General features: G+C 47.5%; 1 long non-coding RNA gene and 1 pseudogene across 1 annotated transcript in view; both read right to left on the bottom strand.

Moving 5' to 3' along the window:
- LOC135270780 (uncharacterized) overlaps positions 1-14,186 on the bottom strand; it is a 114,245-nt gene that overhangs the window by 32,140 nt on the left and 67,919 nt on the right. The gene's annotated exons all lie outside the window — the stretch shown is intronic.
- On the bottom strand, positions 13,495-13,590 carry LOC135270907 (U6 spliceosomal RNA; annotated as a pseudogene).

Here is a 14,186-nt window from a genome sequence, read left to right as displayed (position 1 = left end):
AAAAAAGGAGTGTCTGATTGCCATGATGGCTGTTCCATTTTGTTCTTCCTGCTTCACATAGTATTTCAACTTTATACCTGTTCTCCTTAAATGTAAATTAAAAAAAAAAATCAGTAGAATTTCTTAAAAGACCTACTGTAATCACTGGTGGGAGAATTCTGGAATTAAAGGAATTTTCTGGCCCCAAAGTCAATGACATCCTTAATTTTAAAAGAATTATAATAATCTTTTAAAGCCAAAACACATCCTTGCTTTTAGAAATAGAATCTGGTGAAGTACAACAAAACTGCAATGGAATCGTGAAGTCTTTGTTACCATTGCTTAAAAGGCAGCAGATTTGCTAAGTCAGACTAAGAGTATATGCTCACATACTGCTTAAAGCTTTAAACTGCCTTCTTGGTGAGAAACATGACTATTAAAGGTCGTGCTGACTGACCGTAGAGGCAAAATAAAAGTTGCAAAATAAATGTGTCAAGAACAAGTAAAAGCAATGGGGAAAGTATGGATACAAGGGTACTGGGACGCAGGCAGGTATCATTCTGAATCAATCTTTCCAGTGCTGCCTCGGGAGGTCTGTTGAGATCAGTGGTTTTCAAACGTGGCTACACAATGGATTCATCTGGGCTGTTCGACAAAGTATTGATGTCGGCATCCCTTTCCCCAGAGATTTGATTTATTTAGTCTAGGATGAGTGTGGAAGAGAGTTTCTAAAAGGCCCTCCCTCCCCCAGGTAATTCTAATGGGCAGCAAGGTGTGAGCCTCCTTAGCCCTAGGTACTATAGGTTGGGAGGCATTCTCTACACACCCGCTCCACCCTGTTCCTGGCCCTGTGATTACTGCAAACCTGGGGATGAAAGAGCGTTGAGAATGTGGGAGCTGGAGGGCCTGCCTTCCCAGGAGGGGTGGGTGCCCACCTTTACAGGTGAAACCTGTTGTGAAGCATCTCAGGAAGCCCTGCGCCCTCACAGCTCCCCAGGTCCAGGGGCCTCCTGTACCTGTGTTAGAAATCAGTGATCCTGAAGCAAAGTAGAAGAAAACAGACAGTGTCCTCTGTGTCTCCCAAAGAGCCAGTAGCAAGGCAGGAATGTGCTAAAGATGGGATCCTAATAATTTCTTTTTAATTTTTAGAAGCCCCTTTTATTTTTCAAGAAAAAAAGGGCCGGGTGCGGTGGCTCACGCCTGTAATCCCAGCACTTTGGGAGGCCGAGGCGGGTGGATCACGAGGTCATGAGATCGAGATCATCCCGGTCAACATGGTGAAACCCCGTCTCTACTCAAAATACAAAAAATTAGCTGGGCATGGTGGCGTGTGCCTGTAATCCCAGCTACTCAGGAGGCTGAGGCAGGAGAATTGCCTGAACCCAGGAGGCGGAGGTTGCGGTGAGCCGAGATCGCGCCATTGCACTCCAGCCTGGGTAACAAGAGCGAAACTCCGTCTCAAAAAAAAAAAAACAAAAGAAAAAAAGAAAACAAAAGTTGGCAAGAGTGAACAATCCATCACTACCCACTCTGGATTTAGGAAATCAGCCTTGTAGTTCATTGGCCAAGAATTACATTTTCCCACATTGACTCATAACATTTCCAACATCATGGCTTAGAAACTTTTCTATTTACTTAGAATTAAGGGAAGAAACTGTCCCTTTCTTCCTCTACCACTATGAATGAATTCTGACACTTTGGGTCAACGAAGCAAACAACTGCATTCACTACAGATTACATGAGGTCCTGTTGGCTGAACAGAGCAGGAAAGAAGGCAGACACGTGGAGGATAACAGTAACCCACTGCAGAACCCACTGCGGCTGTCCGCAAGAAGCTGTCGGAAAAAGCTGTCTGTGGAGCGGAACAGACTTCAAACTTTCGGGGCCTAGCCCAAGGTGGGAGGGACATGGAGGCCAGAAACGGACCTAAACAGGAACAAAATTACCTATGATCAGCATCATCTGACTTCATCATCCAACAGGGAGAAATAAGGCTTGGATTAGGACCTTCACATTAAAAGGCTTATAATAATCTTTTAATGCCAAACCAATTCCTTGCTTTTAGAAAAAAAAAAAATCAGGTGAAGTACAACAAAACAACTACAATGGAATTGTGAAGTCTGTTACCATTGCTAAATAAAAAGGCTAACGTCACCAAGGCTTTCACCTTTCTCATGATTTCTTCCCTCCCCTCTTCTCTACCAGTTATTAAGAAACAGATAATGAGCTAGGTGCAGTGGCTCACACCTGTAATCCCAGCAATTAGGGAGACTGAGGCAGGAGGATTGCTTGAGATGAGGAGTTTGAGACCAGCCTGGGCAACACAGAGAGACCCCTGTCTCTACAAAACAAGATTAAAAAAAAAAAATACTAGCTGAGCATAGTGGTTTGCACCCGTCATCCTAGCTACTCGGGAAGCTGAGGTGGGAGAATCACTTCAGCCCAGGAGTTTGAGGCTGTAGTGAGCTGTGATGGCAACCACTGCACTCCAGCCTGGGCAACAGAGCAAGACCCTGACTCTGAAGGAATAAAGAAATAAACAGACAATTAGAGAAAAAGCAGCAGCCCATGATCCCGGCTGTTCCCATTCCAGCTGGTAAGTTGGGAGCTGCCCACATGTTCCAGTTGGCCTTGGACCCACCATCCCTCTCCAACTTGCTTTGCATCTGGAAGGTGACTTGTACACTTCACCACCTTTGATTCTTCCTCTCCCAATTATGTATTACTCTAGTAGTTCTTCCCCAATGCATTATTCATTGAGCATTAATCCCCTTAAAATTAGTCTGTGCAGGGAAACTTTGCTTTTTAAAAATCAGTATGCGTTTAATAAAGGCAGTTGGTCCCAGCTTTGCTGATGGGCAGGCAGCTTTATAAAGGCAAAACCAAGGCTTCCCTGTCTCTCTCCGCTTGCACTGCTGGCCTTCGTCTCTGCCACTTGGTGAAATCCATTTTCTGCATGCCTTGGCTAATAGACTCTCTTCAAAAATGGAAGTTAATCCTTGGGCAACACAACGTTAAACCGCCCAAGGAAGAATTAAATATTTCAGAAGAGAAGGTGGTAAAAAACGGCAACTGCTATTTTAGGATCTTTGAAAATTTAAGTAGAAGAGCAAAAAATAGCAAGTGGCTTGTACTTGGTACAGTGGATCTAAGTTCACTTTTGTGGGATTCTTAATAACGTGCAGGAAGATAATGAAAGCAGCAGCGTGTCTGCACACAAAGCATTGGTCCTGTCAGCCTCCAGTACAAAGAGGGGACCTGGCTGCTCCACTTACAGGGACCATTTGCTTGAGTTTTGGAGGGCCCAGAGACTGAATCCCTGTTGAAAATGTGATTTGAAGAATGGAAATTGACCTATTTTCCTTCTCCTCACAGTAACGTAACGCAAAAGCAAAACTTTTCCTCTTGGGAGGAGCATGCTCTGGAATCTGGTGCCTTGGGTTGGGGTCCTGGCTGCCACAGTTACTAGCCCTGTGGCTTTCAATTGTGCTGGGCCCCTCTGTCTCAGCTGACTTGTGTGAAAAGCAGAAACACGACGGAAGAGCCTGCCTGGTCTGGTGGGCACAAGGGTTAATTGGGAGGCTGTGTATCTCCGTGAGTGGCAAACAATCAATACATGCTAGATTATGATGACACAATAGTGACACAGACTTAACCTGGATACATCTTTTACTGCAGAAGTACAAAGAGAAAGCACTCTTTCCTCCATGGACTGAGGAAAACCAGGTAATTGTAAAAATGCTGCAATCATTTTTTCTATCCTGTGCTTTTACAATCCAATTTATTGCTCTGCTCCTCACAGCTACTTTCCAGAGCTCACAGACCACAGTTAAAACGTATTAGCCAGAATCAGAATAGCAGGTTTGAGAATTATGTATTTATGGCTTGCCTCAAAGAGGCACAAGTGATGTGCCTTCAACGGTTTTAATCTGCTATGCCTTGTCTCCTTTTGCCTCAGGGTGCTCAGAAGAGACGGGAGCTCCCTGGCGGGACACTCCCTAGCGGGACTCCGCACACACACTGGCCAGTGAGCTGCCAGCCGGCCGGCCAGAAGCAGAACATTTTCGGCACTCACTTGCCCCTGTGGTGTGGCTGTTCGACCCTGGAGGCATCTCCGTCTCCTATACCATGTAGGGTGTAGGTTCAGAGGCTGATCTGGCCTGAAGACACCTGAATTCATTCATAGTGAAGGGGCAGCTCCCAGTGCTTTTCAAGCCTGGTGGTTTTGCAGGCTAGTCTTGGTTCTCCATGAGAAGGGTTAACTACCGTGAGGCAGAAATCTTGGATAAGGAGCGTGGCCACTTGAGAGGGCCTGTTGGGGCTTCACCCCTCACTTTGCCACTTTTTAGCTGTGTGGCCTTGAGTGAGTCCTGTAGCCTCTCTAGGCCTCAGTTTCTTCACCTGTGACATGGAGATAATAAAGTCTGTACCCCTGAGGGATGGGGCTTAGAATGAAATGAAAACGCCTCCAAAGCTCTGGGTGCAGGAAGATTCTAGATGTTGGCTAAAAGTAAAGGATCTAGACCTGGTTCTTCCCAAGCCCACAGGGCAACCCTGCTTCAGGCCCTCACACGCTGACAGACATGCTTCAAAATCCTAAAGAGGCCTGCAGTGCCCCACTTCCTCAAGGCTTTGCCTCTCTGAGTCCTGCTGCCTCATTTCAATCTTATCTCAAATGCCACCCTCCTCTTCGAGGCCACTCCAGTTCCCTGCTGGCCAGCAATCTCTCCTTCCGCAGCCATCCACTGCACATTATAAAGCCACCATGCTGTGCTTTATGGACTGACATATGTTGTCACTGCTAGTGTCCTTAAGGCCCTAGACACAGGGCTTGTGCTTTATATATCCATCTGGCCTTTCCTCTTCACCCTGTCTGTGGCTTGCACTTAGAAGGTACACAACAGACTGGTGAACTGTAAATTTGCTCAGTTTAACAAAATACCCCAGCTTTCAGAGACACCCCAGGCAGGGTCTGGCAGTTTTATATATGAGGTGCCTAACTCAATCAGACAGAAATGAATGTACCAGATCCAGACTCTCCTAAGACAAGCGACTGCGGCCGAGGCTCCCAGGAACAGTGCTGCAGCTGGGTACCAGCTGAGCACCTAAACACAGATTCCTCAGGGTCCCTGAAAAGGTGTACAGGCAGGAATGGGACTTTTCATTAAAAGGATGTGCCTTAACAAAAATCTGGATACAGATGTTTGTGAAACACTCAAAGGAGGGCACTCACTACCTAGTTCCACGTTGGGACCTTGTTAGGCTAAGGTGTTTTAATTAAGGAGCTGTTCAAATCTGGGTCACCTGAACTTCCAAACCCCCAAATGATTGAGGCTTTCAATGAGCATATCTGGCTAGGGTGCAAACAGCTCAAGCAGGCTCTAGCGTTATAGAGCAGAGTTAACAGCTTGGGTTCTGGAGCCAGGCAGGCCTAATCCCACTAGTCCCAACTGACTGCCCCGAGTCAAATGCATTGATCCATGCATATCCCAGTCCCTTTCTCTGTGAAATGGGGAAGTGACTGTACCTCCATCTCACAGAGGCATCTGACATGGCAATGAGCTACTGCCCGTAGAGGGCTTGGTACAGCCTCCAGCACACAGCGACTGCTCACAAGTGCTTGCTGTTATTAGGATCCGCTGCAGATGCTTCCCCCCAGGCTTTCTGAAGTGAGGGGGTGATCCCACTTGGAGTAAATTAAGTCTCCATAATCTAGCATGAGCCAGAGATTACAGGTGAACTTGTTTTGCCTGAGAGGGTATGAAGAATACGATCAGGAAAGAGAGAAGAAAATGATGGCTGAACCCAGCTATTTCTAGACCACATGGGCTAACAAATGCTCCAATCTGGATTTTACAAAGGAAGTTTAAGAACAGGCAGTGGAAGCGGGTGGGGGTGAGCTGGGACCAGAGGGAGGCAGTTAGACAGGTTTTTCCACCTCATAGACCTTGGTGTGCAATATAAACTATCTCATGACAGTAACTACACCTCTAGCTCTCAACTTGTCTCCCCGAGATTAGAACTAAATAATAATAGATAGTGAGGGAAGGCAGGTCCCAGTTTCTAACCCTCGGGAGTTGAGAAGCCAGATGCCTGCTGGTGTCCTCCCATCGGCTTTTCCTAAGTGAGGGAGGGCCAGAGTGAGGAAGGTCTGAGAAATCCCTATCCTCAAACGCGCTGTACTCTTCAAATCCAGTAAAACTGTAACAGGCCTCTTCAGTTAATGAGTGCAATGGACGCTGGGGACCTGCCTTTTAAAAAATTTACTGGCAACAGTCAGAAGGACAGGGACACCAGCTTTGCACTTAGCAGTGTTAAGGAGGCATTTACAGGAGCTCGTGAAATGTCTGCCTCCATCTATGAACTCAAATCATTCTGAGGAGTTGAAGGAAATCACTTCTAGTGTGTGAGGGGCAGGGAGAGAGGGGTGGTGGTAAAAAAGCATCTAGTGTGAACTAGCGAACTATTTCAAGAAGAAGGAAATCAGCAAAGAAGGCCAAGCTATTTATGATGACACTGCTCTTTTCAGGTAATTTACAATGTGCATGAAAGGTTTTGCCGCCAGCAGCACCTGCTTTTAAGTGGCACCCAGTGTGTACCAGCAGAGAACATTTCCTGGAGAAGCAGGGCTTTATTTATTCAGAGGGGCAGCAGAGGGCGATGCGGCAGGATAGAAGCAAGCTCGTTGCTATGTGGTGTGTTTCTTTTGTGGAGATGTTTACCATCTGGTTCTTATACTGTGAACATCTAGGCTCTTGTTTGTTTTATCCTAATCATTAGAAAAAGGCTCCTAGGACCTCGCTACTCACAGTGGCTCCAGAGGCCGACAGCTCTTCACTGAGAGCTGGTTAGAAATGCAGATCTTGGGCTCCCCAGACCTGCTGAATGGGCACAGACATGGAACAATATCCCCACGAGTGCACATGAAAGCCTGAGTGGCCCTGCTCCAGGGCAAATTTGCAAACATGCAGATTCTAAAGAATGGATTCCTACCAGGCTACTTGTTTAAGGAAAGTATTCTCACTCACCAGTTGTGTCAGACTTTCAGGGAAAATAAACTAACGGGAGGGAGAGTTTGCAAATTCTCATTCCTGTTGATTTCATAAAAGCAAATTATAGGACAGAAAGGCTCATCAATTCCTGGGAGCTCACTGGGTATTCTTCATCATTATAACTTGGTCTTCATGGGTTACTCAAGTGTATTTCTTCTTTTCTCTTTAATTATAAATTTTATTTTTATTTTTTTTTCTGGAAGGAGGACTGACCAGTGACATAACCTGTGACTCAAATGCACCCCTTTCCCATCTTGACTGGTCTCTAGTCACCCCCACTCCCCTCCCCAACCTGCCATCACAGGCACCACAGCTATGCTCCTAGCCTCTGACCATCACCTGCTGGGCTGCCCAGGACCCACCCCCTTCTGCTTCCACCATCTCCATTAACCTGCTGCTCCGTCTGGGCTATATCATCCCGGTCTCCTTCACCCTGCAGCTTGGTTGTGATGTCTTCTGCTTGCCCTTCCCCAATCCCCTCTCCTCCCTTTGTCACCAGGCCCTGAGCTCCAGAAGACTGACATGTAGTAGGGAGGGACTTCATCAATGGCCCTTTTCTCTCCTAGCAAGAGGGGAGTAGGGTTAGGACACTGGGTCCCTGGGCTCACTCTTCAGGGCCCCTCTCTACACAGGGCTCTCTCAGGTTCTGGTTACAGCTCCCTCCTCTGGTCCCTGCAGGCCGGCTGCCACGCTTACACCTCTGTACATGATCCCTTTATTAAACTCTCCTCAAATTACCCAAGTGAGTGTGCCATCTCTCTCCTCCTGGGCCCCGACACACAACTCTGCTACCCCATATACACCTCACACTCTTGAAGGCCCCAGTGGCTTCTAAAACATACCTCCAATGACCATTTCTTTTCCCTTCTTCCTCTTCCTGTCGGATCTGATGGACAGTTCCCCTTGCATGCCCCACAACACACCATGTCAGAATACCTGAAATAACTCACATTGCTCTCCCGACCCCCTTCCAGGGCCATTACCCCTTACCCCCTCCTCCACCCTGACACTAGCTTCTACCTGCCTTCAGCTCACCCCCCACTCCTTGTCACAGTCTCATAATTGTGCAGCTGGGGTCAAGTCCTTAGACCCCCGGTCTAATCCAGTGCAGGCACTGAAACCTGATGAGAAGCCTGCAGCTCACCTGGCTGGTTTACAATGCGGGGCACATCTGCCCCTCCATGTCCTCTACATCCACGCCCCACCTCTTGATTCTCTCGTGATATTCTCTCATCAGCCTTCTTGATGGCTTCTCTATTGCAGTCTCTCACTCTAGTGGCAAATACATAGTCTTGTAAACACTATTGAACATATCACGCACCAGCTCAAAACTGCTTGGCTTCCCAGTTTGTACAATTCCCTGGCCCTGGCATGCAGTGGAGATGTCCCTTTCTAGGCATAGGGCAGCCTGCAGCGTCCTCTCACCTATAGGAATGAATCTTCCTCTGCAGCTCCAGTGAGTCACTGGAGCCCACCCAAGCCTCTCTGATCTGTCCCAATCTTAGGTATCCTTCTGGAGCCCACATCTAGCTTGGAAAACCCTAGGGGGCTCTTCCTGAGGCTTCCTACAGTCCTGTATTTTCTGTTCCATTCATTTCCTACAGTCCTGTATTTTCTGTCCCATTTATCATTAAACAATTAATCATGTCCTACTTTTGGCTGCCTTGAACAGCTACAAAAGACACCCATTTAACCAGCCCCTGTCTAAAGCCCCCAGTCAGACTGAAGGTCTCTGGAGACACAATTTTTTATTTTGTGCAGCTCTTTATCTCTAAGCATCTAGCAGAATGAGATACAAACAGAAAGCATACAAAGACAGAGTATGATCTCCATTTTACAACAAGGCATAAATGAATAAAAGATGGCAAAGCCCGTCCTGGAGTCTCTCAACGCCCTGTGCACCAGAGAAGGTGCAGTGAGAGTCAGCCCCACCTCTGCTGGCCTCCAAACCACCCAAAATGAGGTTTCCAATTTCTGGTTTCAGTTTTCTATATAAATCTGGCCTCATTACAACTGATTAAATATATTGCAAATTCTACTTAAATGTAGGTTATGATTTACAGATATTTTTCTCCAAAGATGCTGAAGTGTTTCTATATCCCGACGCTCCTAGGGGATCGTCATGTGAGGCCAGTGACATCACCCCTGTGTTCAGGTGCAAGCCACCCTGTCAACATCTTACCTGGAAGCTTGTAGTCACTCCCCAACTGGCTGCCTCTGCTCAACCTCCCCCAGTCTAATCCACAGTCCCCATTGCAGCACAAGGCATTTTTTTAAAACAGAAGAGTTGGTCCTGTCATTCTCTGCCACTCTAACCTTTCATCCCTCCCATGAGGATGGCTCACCCTTCCCCAGCTCCCCCTCCATTCCCCTCTACCTGGCAGCCTCAGTAACCTGACAGCAGCCTCAGTAACCTGACAGCAGCCTCAGTAACCTGACCTTCAGGTTTCTGCCTAAATGTCACTTACTACCTGTCCACATGTCCACCTGCCTGTAAGACATTAATCAAGGGGCAGAGGTTTTCACCTAATCCCTCTGCCTCTGGTGCAGAGCAGCATTCGTATGCAGAGTAGGTCCCCAAGGCGCCAGCTTCACTTTCCTCATGACAAAAACTAGTGATGGAATTCGGAGCCAGCTGAGTCATTTGAAGGGGCCTATTCTCTGACACATCAGAAAGTCTCATTCTTGACTCAAATCAATCTGAGCTATAACCCCCAGGAACAGCTACTCTGTCCCTGCTATAGAGTCCTCAGCTGGCAAGGAAGTGACGAAGTCAGGTAAAGCAGACACCTCTTCACAGGCTCTTCATGACCTCACCGGAGAACCACTGAGTAGCTCTGGAGAAGTTACTCAGATAATGGGCCTTTGTCTCCCTCTTTCTCTTCTCTTTACTTTTATCGTGGTAAATGTTATATATATAACATAAATATTACTATTGTGACCATTTCTGAGTGTCAAGGTCTGTGGCATTGAGTGCACACACATTGTGTGGAACCATCACCACCATCTAACTCCACAACATTTTCATCTTCCCCAACTGTACCCTGTAAACAATACCTTCCCACTCCCACCCCACAGCCCTTAGTAAGTACCATTCTACTTTCTGCCTCTGGATTTGACTAGTACCTCGTGAGTGGAATTATATATTTGTCCTTTTGCGACTGGCTTATTTCGTTTAACATAAGATCTTCAAGGTTTATCCATGTAGCATGTGTCAGAATTTCCTTCCTCGTGAATAATATTCCATTGTGCAAACAGGCCACATTTTGTTGATTCATTCATCTGTCCATGGACACTTGGGCTGCTTCCAACTTTTGGTTTTCCCTCTTGTACAATGGATTAAATCTTAATCTGCTTTAAAGACAAAAGCAAACACCACTTCCCCCAGTCAGCTGTAGCAGGGGCTGCCTGCCCAGTCCCGTACCCCTGACACCTGCTGGGTCCACCCAGGGCTTTGTGTGCACTTGGACTCTTGGCCTGAGGCTGCCTTGGCCTGCAGGGGGCAGGCTGGAAGTGTCTGTACATTAACAGTCCAGGAGCAGCCTAGACCCACTGACCACGGAGGGCTGCTGTATGAATGCCCCACCCAGCTCCCTCACTCCTCGGGGGCTGCAGTGACTTACTCTCCAGTGAATTCTGCTGTCCTGGACTCCCTCCTTCCCTGTCTCACTTCCCCTCTCCCCTAACCAATGCTGCCTGGGCTTACCTCCCAGACACACAACTTATACTTCTAGGGGAATCTAAACTAAGATGCTAATCAACCATCCAAATATCTTATCCCTCCCTTCACACCCTCTTCTCCACCCAAGGTACTGAGGGCAGCACCAAGCACGCACATGCACTGAGACATAGAGGGGACATACAATATGGACTCTCCGGTTTGAGAACCTCGTTGTTCACCTGAAATGGCAACAATTCCCTGCCCCACACAACAGCAAGCTGCAGGGCAGCTATCTCAGCAGGGGATCCTGACCCAGATCAGTCTGGAAATCTTCCTGGAAATGAGCGAGGAGGACCCCTTCTGAGGGCTCCCAGCTCGTGATGGCAGCTGTGGGTTCCTGCTGAGACAAACCAAGTTGCCCTTCTGGCTCATGGCTGGCTTAACTTCACAAATGTACCAAGTAGTGTCTCCACATGCTGGGTGAAGCCACAACCATTCCAAGGGCAGTCAGACCCATAGGGAATCTGGCTCCTGCAGGGACGCTCACCCTGCCCTCCTTCTGAGGACTCTGTTAGCCCCTTTGTGCCAGTGCAAGGACACATCACTCTCTTACCCATGTTTAGGCAGCCAAGGGGAGAAGCAAACCAGGGGGAGGTGGTACAGACTAAACACCAAGTCGTCCAGGCCCAGCTGGTACCTGTCACCACAGGGACGAGACCCGCTCATAGGATGAATGCAGAGGCTCAAGTTTAACTCTGCTCCTTCTTCTGCCTGCCTCGCCTTCTCCCTTCTGCAAGGCCCGTTCTGTCACACTGACCCTTTCCTGAAAACCGCAGAAGATGCAATGACCTAGCTACAGCTCTAGTAATAACACAACAGCGAGAGAGAGACAGTGGGACTTTTAAAAGAGCAGGTGTCCTTAACATCCATCTGCATCCACTACTTTCACTAGAAGTAGAATTCATGTAGTTAAAAGGTCATGGATCAGATGTCATCTGCGACTTACGGGCGGCGGCAGGACACAGGCTGCGGAGAGGATGGGTGACCGGCTGTGCAGACATGGCCAAGTCCAAGAACCACACCACACACAACCAGTCCTGAAAACGGCACAGAAATGGTATCAAGAAACCCCGATCACAAAGATACGAATCTCTTAAGGGGGCGGACTCCAAGTTCCTGAGGAACATGCGCTTTGCCAAGAAGCACAACAAGAAGGGCCTAAAGAAGATGCAGGCCCAGAAGACCAAGGCCATGGGTGCAAGTGCCGAGGCCATCAAGGCCCTCGTAAAGCCCAAGGAGGTTAAGCCCAAGATCCCACAGGGTGTCAGCCGCAAGCTCGATCGACTTGCCTACGCTGCCCACTCCAAGCTTGGGAAGCATGCTCACGCCCACATTGCCAAGGGTCTTAGGATCTGCCGGCCAAAGGCCAAGGCCAAGGCCAAAGATCAAACCAAGGCCCAGGCTGCAGCTCCAGCTTCAGTTCCAGCTCAGGCTCCCAAAGGTGCCCAGGCCCTACAAAGCCTTCAGAGTAGATATCTCTGTCTGCCAACGTGAGGACAGAAGGACTGGTGTGACTGCCCCACCCTACTCTGCGCTGCCAACTGCATGGTGCTGGGGTCCTCCTGTGTTATTTGTACAAATAAACCTGAGGCAAGAAATGAATTAATGAATGAATGAATGGTCATGGATCATGTTATTCTCTATCTTGATTCTGGTATTTGGAGGATGACTGCTTTTCACTGGTTCAGCTTGAGAACCTTTGCTTAGACCTGCCGTGGTTATAGGGCTTGTGGACTGTTTTGTTTTAAGAAACAACCATTGATTACAAAATGGAGCTTACTAAATTCCACAAAGCTCTGTGCCTCTACCTCTCCATCAGCTCACAACTTGTTCCAACCTGACCACCAAGGCCAAGAGCAATACCTGTTTACTTAACAAATATTTATTGAATATCCACCCTCCTGATATATTATGCTAGAGTCTATATTAAAAAAAAAACTGATGATAAGGAGGGACCTGCCTTCTGGGAGCCTCCAGTCTAGTAACAGATAGACTAGCAAGAACCCAACAACCACAGCACTAACCGTGTGTCAGTTGCTGTTCCAAATGCCTCACATCTACTAACCTCCTTAATCCTCTCAGCAGCTTTTGAGGAAGGTACTATTACCCTTACAACACAGAAGGAGGGAACAACTGACCTCACTGCCTCCAATCACCCAGAGACACTTGGCTATCCAGCGCAAACCAGGCTCACTCATATTCTTAACCCCTATGCCATACAAACTGCCCAGAAGCCCAACCTGGGGGGCGATCTGTGCATTTCACATGGTCACTGTGCTCTGAGTCCATTCTCTCCCTTTCTGAGCCTCAGAACAGAGCTGTCTGTCACAGGGAAGCCACATGGAAAAACGAACGTCTGCTTACCTTTCTGAACATGCCACATTCTGCTGACCCCTGTTCACAGCAGTTTTGCATGAATAATGGCTAAAGTCAAGGTTTTGATGGAGACAAAAAATACAAAACAAAACAAAAAAAAAAACCCGGACATCTTAGGAAATGTTAATTAGGATGTTGGAGGCTCTGAGTTTTGACAGAGGTTTTTCCTGCCACAGAGGGCAAGTCCCCGCCATCTTGCTTCTATGAGTCACTGAAATAGCCTTAGCCCCATCTCCTATAATTTATACACGTTGAAGTGCAAGGTTGCAATAGAACATAACACATGTGTAGAGAAATGTCCATTCATATATGCATGCACACACATGCCTTCTATTTGGATTGGGTTTTCTTTAAAGAAATTTTTTTAAAAATATGGAATGCTTCACGAATTTGCATTTCATCTTTGTGAAGGGGCCATGCTAATCTTTTCTGTATCATTTATTTGGGTTGTTTTAACACAACCTGCACATTCCTTATCTTCCGGAGGAAAAGACATGGACATTCCAGCCAGGCACTGTGCCTGGTACTTGGAAGGACACAGATGGTTAGTCAGGGCTGGACTCTGACTTGAGCTTCTCAGAATCTAATAATGAGAAAGAAAGACCATTGGAGAATCCACTTTAAGACACTTATGAGAAGACTGCTTGTTACATTCAAAGAAAGGAGCTGGTGGGGCTGCCAGGAGTGGAATGAGGGTGACTGGGAGTCAGGGAAGGCTCCCCAGAGGAGGAGACTGCTACCTCGGTCTGGAACACTAAGCAGAAATTATTTCCAGTTTGAAAATAAAATCAAAATTGTATGCAGGGAAACAGGCTGATGGGGAAGGGGCATTTCCTAGCCAGAACGGATGAGACAGGGGCTCAGGGAAGGAGCTTTGGAGCCAGGAGGCTTAGGTTTGGACCTTCACTCCTACTTGCTGGGCCTAGGACCTTGAGCAATTAATCATTTCACCTGTCTCCTTACCTGAAGAAAGGCGACTGCAGACTATCTCATTTAATTCTCATTACAAAGACCTTGGCCCACCCAGGACCTGTTCAGTAAACTGCTTATTACAGTGG

The sequence above is a fragment of the Aotus nancymaae genome, unplaced genomic scaffold (genome assembly GCF_030222135.1).
Source record: "Aotus nancymaae isolate 86718 unplaced genomic scaffold, 86718_ANA_hifiasm-v0.15.2.pri h1tg000067l, whole genome shotgun sequence".
NCBI classification, from domain to species: domain Eukaryota; kingdom Metazoa; phylum Chordata; class Mammalia; order Primates; family Aotidae; genus Aotus; species Aotus nancymaae.
Note: the sequence above shows the minus strand (reverse complement) of the source record. Positions and strands in the feature narration are given on the sequence as shown.